This window comes from Echinops telfairi, unplaced genomic scaffold (assembly GCF_000313985.2).
Source record: "Echinops telfairi isolate 266 unplaced genomic scaffold, ASM31398v2 ScPeMD7_443;HRSCAF=831, whole genome shotgun sequence".
NCBI lineage: Eukaryota > Metazoa > Chordata > Mammalia > Afrosoricida > Tenrecidae > Echinops > Echinops telfairi.
The window spans coordinates 48,064,081-48,072,552 of record NW_022104341.1 but is presented as its reverse complement, the minus strand read 5'-3'; positions in this window follow the sequence as shown (position 1 = coordinate 48,072,552).

Sequence of the window (8,472 nt, the reverse complement as noted above, 5' to 3'; positions counted from 1 at the left end):
GCAACACACACACACACAGAGAAAAAATTCCAAGAAATACTGGAAGAAAGTCTCTCTAGCAACATGACCAAAGAAGAGAAAACCATTCAAGAAGCTGAAAGAACCACAAATAGATTGACCCCCAAAAGAAAATCACTATAATATGTCACAGTCAAACTTTCCAACCTTAAGGAAAAGAAAATAATCCTGAGAGTAATTTGGAAGGTAAAAAGAATTACCTATAGAGAGGAAACAGGAAGAATAAGCCCAAGCAGAAGACATAATGAGATTTTCACCAAAGATAGCATTCAGACAGCAAATAGACACTATGTTTGCTCACAATCACTAGCCACACGAAAAATTAAAATAATGATTAAATACTACCTTACACAACCAAACCATTAATAGCGAAAAAGAAAATAAGAAGTCCTGGAGAGAATGTAGAGAGATCAGAACCCTCGTGTACTGCTACTGGGATTGTACAACGACTATGAAAATTACTACAGTGCTTCCTCAAGCAAGTGGGACTAGAAATACTATATGACCCAGCAATCTCTTTGCTCAATATAAACCTTGAAGAAAGAAATAGGACGCAAGTTTCTCTTCAAATTAGCTGACTGATCTCATGGAGAGAGAGTACATCTAAAAAGATCAGGAGAAAAACATCAAGAAAAGAAATCCAGGTTGCCAGCAAAATTGGAAAATTGCTCAAATGCTAAATAATTGGAAGCCTCCATGTCCCAGAGACTGTAGAAGAGGGCAGAGAGAGAGAAGGAAAGGACAAACGTGCACACAAGACACCAAACACTTTCTCCCAGCCACCAGGTGCACATGGTGCCTAACCAGCTCACATAACCACCCTGCCCCTGGCTGTGTTCAGTGACTTCCCTGGACCTGGTTATCATGCAAAGCCACTCTTACCAGCCGCCATTCATGCCTTCTGCACCTGCTATGGATGACATGTGTGTAATTGCTCTGCCTATGGATACTGTGATTATCAGCTTCACTGCTGAACACGCTACTGGTCTACTATAGCCCTGGATATGCCCACACCTGACCCACCGGTCCTGAGCATCGAGCTCCTCTCACACCAGCCTGGTACCCACAGCAGCACCCCAACATTCTTGTGGCAGCGCATTGTGCTCTTGACTACACCAGCTAACCACTACTGGTTAGTATATATGTATGTATGTATATATGTATGTATAGATACATAGAGATAGATAGATAGATATACATATAGATATGTACATATACACACACACATACTATTTTCATAGTTTAGAAAATTATCACTGCCTTTTTCTTTAAATGTTTTCCTTCTTTTTTCCTGTTTTATTTCTTTCTTCCTCTTATTGGTTTGACATTTCTTTTATTCCTCTCCTGAACTGCTTGATATAATTCACTACCTGCACACACCCATCCTCCCAACCACTCCTGACAACTGCATCAGAATGTGATGGAGACAGAATAAGATATTAATCCACCTGGGGGGAAAATAGCAGGAACAAACAAGTTAATAACCCCCAGATCCAAAGGAATTTTCTGAGGAAGAAAATACTATGGAACTATCAGAAAAAGTTGTGCCAAAAATGAAGATCAGATACTTTCAACAATGGAAAAAAAGTTTGAGAGAACAATGAAAATAATTTTTAAAACTAGAAACCTTACAAGAAAAACACAAAGCAGAAACCCAGAAGACGAATATTAAGATAACAGAATTATAACACTTTAAAAGAACAGAGCAATAAACAAAATCTAAATTAGTGAAATTGAAGACAAATCTCTCAACTGCAAACTATGAGAGTAGCAATAAACAAAAAGAGGAAAGGAGTGTGAAGAAAGCCTAAGAATTTTGTTGAACACTTTCAAGAGGAATAACTAATGTCTCACTAGTATTCCAGAAAAGGAAGAAACAAATAAACAAAACCCACAGAGGAAAGGTATGAGAAATCTAGAAGAAAACATTCCAAACACCATAAAAAAGGAGAAAAATAACTATCCAGTAAACTGAGAGATAGCTGTCAAAAGAAAAACATTTTAATATATTGTAGTCAAACTCTACAATATCAGTGGCCAGGAGGGGACCCTGAGAGAGATCTGTCACATACCAATGAAAACCAGTAAGAATAAACTCGGATTTTCAGCAGAAACCATGCAGGCAAAAATACATTGGAATGACATAAGAAAAATCCATAAAGGAAAAAATAAAAACAAAAACACCAACTGCAAATCTGATATTTAACAAAATGTTCACTCAAATATGAGAATAAACAAGAGTATTTCCAGACAAGGAGGAATTAAAGGAATTTTTTAAAATAGGACCCAAATTTACAAAAATACTAAGTGGTTTACTCTGGACAAAAAAATCAACAACAGCAGATAAACATGAGTTCAGAATATAAGACAAACCGCACAGAAGTCAACACAGTAGCCAAAAGAGCACAGAAATATACAAAGACCAAATAAACCAATAAACTACAAAAAGACACATCAAAATGATAGCAATGAACACACTCATATCAATAACAACATTAAATGTTAATAGATTAAATGATTAACAGATTAATAAATCAGTCAAGAGACACAGAGTAGCAGACTTGATAAGAAAAAAAGACTCATTAATATATTGCTTATTAAAAGACACTTTAGACACAAAGACAAAAATTAACTGAAAACTACAAGAATCTAAGTAATGCCTCCTCCCTGTGGGATGGACAGCAGAGAAGCGGGCAGAGGGAAACATCAGACAGGGTAACTTATGACAAAACTATAATAATTTATGAACTATGAAGGGTTCATGAGGGAGGGAGGCGTGGGGAGGGAAGGGGAGAATATGCAGCTGATATTAGGGGCTAGAGTGGGAGGCAAATGTTTTGAGAATGATGAGGGCAACAATGTGCATATGTGCTTGACACAATGGATGTATGTATGGATTGCGATGAGAATTGTATAAGCCCCAAATAAAATTTTTTTTTTAAATATTGAAAAACAAAAATGTTATTTTGAGGACTAAGGCGCGCCTGACTCAAGCCTTGGTATTTTCAATTGTCTCATATGCATGTGAAAATTGATCATTGAATAAGGAAGACCAAATAAGAATTGATGTGTTTGAATTTTAAAAAAATAACTGAAAATCAAAGTATGGGTAAAAATATGAAGCTAATGGCAACCAAAAGTAGTACAGTGTTAAAATTAATCTCTGATAAAGCAGTCAAGGCAAAATCCATTATGAGAGACCAAAAGAAAAAAAGGCACTGCATATTGATTAAAGGGCCAATAGAATTAGAAGACATAGCCATAATAAATATATATATACAGCCCCTATGAAAGATCCTCTAAATACATTAATCAAACAATTATAGAACTGAAGAGAGAAACTGATAATTCCAAAAACAAAAGTAAGGAACTTCAATACATCACTCTGAAGGAGGGACAGGTCATGAAGAACTTCAATAAAGACACAGAATTACTGAGCAACACAAGTAGCCGATATCGATCTCCTAGACATATACAGAGCACTCCAACCAACACCAACAGTGTATGTTTTTTTCAATCCACACAGATCATTCTCTAGAATAGACAATATGTTTGGACACAAAACAAGCCTTACCGAAAAATTTTAATTGAAATTTTACAATCCCTTTTCTTGGACACAATGCTATAAATTTTTTAAATCAATCATTAGGAGGAGCAAAGGAACAAAGCAAATACATGGAAACTGAACAACACACTGTTTAAAAACACCAGGAAATTGATGAAATAAAGAAGGAAATTTAAAATTTATTTTAAACAAGAAAAGAACACAACAGACAAAAACTTTTGGGACACAGCAAAAGCAATACACAGAGGGCAATTTACTAATACATGAACACGTGAAAGAAGAAGAGAGAACTAAAATCAACAACTTAAGCCAGCATCACAACAATTAGAACGGGAGCAATAGAATGATCCTTCAATCATGAGAAAAGAAATTATAAAGTTTAGAGCAAAAATAAATTAATTAGATAACAGAAAATACAAGAAGTTGCTTTTTGGAAAGGATTTTAAAAATTTACAAACCTCTAGCAAATTTAATAAAGGAAAAGAAAATTAAGATACATATATCACAAATAAGAGATTAATCAGGTGACATCACAACAAATCCAAATGAAATTGAAAATAAAAATCAATAATGCATTACTCTCAAAGACTGTACTTCAACAAATTTGAAAATATAGAGGAAATGCACATATTTCCAGAAACCCACAACCTAGCCAAGTTAGCACCAAGTAAGTTTGAAAACCTCAATAAAAGAAGAAATACATCAAGCCACTTAAAATTTCCAACCAAAAAAGTCCAGGAATAGATGGCTTTACAGGTGCTCCTACCAAGCATTCAAAGAAGATATGGCATGAATTCTATAAAACTAGTTCAGAATACAGAAAAGGGTATCAAACCCCTAAACTCATTTTATGAAACAAGTATAAACCTGGTATCAAAACCAGGCAAACTCACCACGACTGAAATAGATAACTGTAGCCCAAGTCCCTTATTAGCAGAGATGAAAAACTTCCCAACAAAATACTGGTCAGAAGACTCCAGCAACATTAAAAAATATTGTACTGTAATCAAGTGAGATCCGTATCAAACACACAAGAATGGGTCAACATCAGAAAAACAATTAATGTAATCCACCGCATAAAAGAAAACCACATAATCATATCAATTAGGGCAGAAAAATGGATTTTGACAACATCCAACACCAATTCCTAAAAAAAATCCTCAACAAAATAAGAGCCGAAAGGAAAATTTTCAACACAATGAAGACAATCTATGAGAAAACAATGACGAATGTCTCACTCAATGGGGAAAATTGAAAGCTCTCCCTTTGGGAACAGCAACCAGACTGTGATGTCGCTACCACCACTCTAAGTCAGCGTTGTGCTGGAAGTCTTCCCTAGAGCTATTGGAAAACAAAGGAATCCAGATGGGAAAGGAAAAGTTAAATCCTCACTATTTGTAGGTGGTCTAATTTCATATGTAGAAAATCAGAAAGACTTGACAAAAAAAATTTTTTTGGAAACAATCAAGAGATTTGGCAGTATGGCAGAATATAAGATTAACATACAAGAATCAATCTGAAATTAAGAAGCTCTGAAATAAAATCAAGAAAGCAACACTTGCCTTCCCAACACGATCACTCAAGACAAAAATGAGTGCATAAGCAAATGTGGTGAAGAGAGCAGATGGTGTGCGACAATCAAAAGATAAAGTGTCTGGGGTCATAAAGGCTAGAAGTTAAACAAGCAGCCTGGAAGAAGCAAACCAGCCTGTGTGATCATGAGGTGTCCATGGGATCAGGTATCAGGTATCAAAAGATCCAAAACAAACTCCTGATGCGAACGAGGGAGTTTGAAGTGGGGACCCAAAGCCCATCTGTAGACAATTGGATATCCCCCTACAGAAGTGTTCTAAGGAAGGGATGATTCAACCAAGGTGCAGTATAGCACCGACGAAGCACACACATTCCTCTAGTTCCTGAATGCTTCCTCCCCCCCCCCCCACTACTATGACCCAGTTCTACCTTACAAATCTGGCTAGACTGGAGAACACACATTGGTACAAATAAGAGCCCTCAACACATGGAATTCAGGACAGATACACCCCTCGGGAACACTAGTAGGAGTAGCAATATCATGAGGGGAGGGGGATAGTCAAGGACGGGGGAGGGGAGAAAGGGGGAACCCATCACAAGATTGAATATATAATCCCCCAAAGGGATGAATAACAGAAATGTGGGTGAAAGGAGACAACAGACAGTATAAGATATGAAATAATAATAACAATATATATTTGATCAAGGATCCACAAGAGGGGAGGAGAGAGAAGCTAATACCAAGGGCTCAAGTAGAAAATGTTTTGGAAATAATGATGGCAACATATGTGCAAATATGCTTGATACAATTGATTTATGGAATGTTATAAGCGCTATAAGAGCCCCCAATAAAATGGTCTTTTTAAATAAACTTTGTTATTAAAGAAGTATTTTCCTGAGGAAAAAAAGGGAAGAAAACAGTATCATTTACAACAGCCATACACAAAAAAGAAATACTTAAGAATAAACGTAATGAGAGAAACTAAAGACTAGAGCAAAGAAAACTACAGAATACTAAAACAAGAACCCAAAAGAAACCTACATAAGCAGAAGATCATTCCATATTTATTGTGTAAATATCACAACCCAAAGTAATCTATAAATACAATGCAATTCAAACCAGTTCCCAAGATCATGCTTTAAAGACATAGAAAAACGAATTACTAACTTCATATAGAGAGGTGAGAAACTCAAGATAAGCAAATGAACTTCTTAAGAAGAACAAAATTGGAGGCTTCTAACTTACCCACTTCAAAATCTATTACCCAGCACAGTAGTTACAATAGTCTGTACTGGTATAATGCTAGATATATTAGACCAATGGAGCAGAATTTTTTAAAAAAACCAAAAAACCTGGAAATAATTCAACCACCTAAAGATAACTTATTTTCAAAAAAGGCAGGGGAAAATTAAGGGGAATAGACATAGACTCATCAACACATTGTGCTGACAAAATTGGTTTCTGTCTGTAGAAGAATTAAATAGGACCCATATCTCACCCCATATACAAGAATGAACTCAAGATGGATCAAAGACCTAAATGTAAATCCCAGAGCTGTACTTTGCTCAATGAGAAAATAAGGGCAAATTTAAGGGCTCCATTGCAGGGTGTAGGCACACTATCAAATATAAGGAAGGGAGCACACGTAGTACATAGTCCAAAAAATAAATGACTGGTACATCCTAAAAATAAGGCACTTAGTGCATCAAAGACTTCATTCAAAGAGTAGAGAGAGGAGAAGTGCCAGAACAAGCCCTGCTGGGTGGTGGAGACAGAAAGTCTCTCTGGGAAGCTCTAAATAAAACTCTCTATGAATACCCCCTCTTCTCCTCATCACCCCCGTCCCCAACAAAAAAGAAAGAGTAAAAATAGAAACCACACAGTAGGGGGAAAATGTTGACAACCACACACTGGACAAGGGACTAATCTCTAAACTCTATAGAAAACTGCAATGTCTCATAAAGAAAAAGGCAAATATCCACTAAACATATGAAGAAATGCCCATTATCACTAGTCATCTAGGAGAGACAAGTCAAGACAATGAGATACTACTCTCCATAGACATTGATACCCAATTTCAATAAAACAAAAAATCAGAACTGTTAAAAAGGCTAAAGAGAGATTAGAACCATCAGCCACTGCTGATGGAACTGTAAATACATCCAACGACTGGAAAGTGATATGCTGCCACCTCAAACAACTGAAGATAGAAACTTCATATGACCCAGTAATGCCGCTATTGGGTAAGAACACTAACAAACATATTCAGACCCTTTTTCAGTACAACACTATTCACAATAGAAAGAAGATAGAAACAATCTAAGGGCTCCTAAGTAAAATAATAAAGAAAGAAAATCTGATACATACGTACATACAATAAAATAGTACATATTATTAAAAGACAATGACAAAAATATGAAGCACCGAATGGCAGGAACTGGAGAGCACCATGCTGAGTGGAATTAGTCAGCCACAGAGGGGCAAATATTATATGACACAATGGATACAAAGAGAAAAACATTAATAACCAAGATAAGTACTTTCACACCAAAGAGAACAGACTTTGAGACTGACATGTGGGAGATGGCAAAGGTGGATAAATAAGGCAATGAGCTAGACTGTTGATGGATGTTAACTTGGGCATAATGGAGAGAACTTGGGCACATGAGAGAGAAGAGAAATCGAGGAATGAGTGAAGGTAACAGGGTAAAGTATTAGGGAGGGAGTTGTTGATTAGCAGTTTCAACTATTGAATACAAAGTTGATATGAAATGTAAATCCCCATTTGATTTACAATGAGAAATTGATAAGAAGAAATAAAACACAAACAGATAAATGAACACACGTTTTTTGTAGCTCTATTCACAGCAAAACATGGGAAAAACTAAAGTGCCCATCTGTGAAGAAATGGATGAAAACAATTTAGTACATACATACAATGAAATATGTATTCCTAAAGAATAATGATAAAAGTGCCAAACACCTCATGACATGGACAAATTTGGGAGATATCTTGCTGAATGAAGTTAGTCAATCCCATAAATACTAATACTGTTATAAAATTAAAGAGCAAAATATGTTTTCACATCAAAAAAGCAGACCATGATGATTATGAAAACACAGAGGAAGAGGGGCAGGGGTGGAAATTTTAGATTTTTAAAATTTTTTTTTTAAAGAAAGCTCATTTTATCTTAGGTGTTCCTTTTATTTATTTTTTTTAAATCAATTTATTGGGGCTCATACAATTCATCACAATATATAGATCAATTGTGTAGAGCACATCTATACATTTGTTGCCCTCTTCATTCCCAAAATTCGCTTGCCTCTTGGGTTCCCGGAATCAGCTCATTTTCCT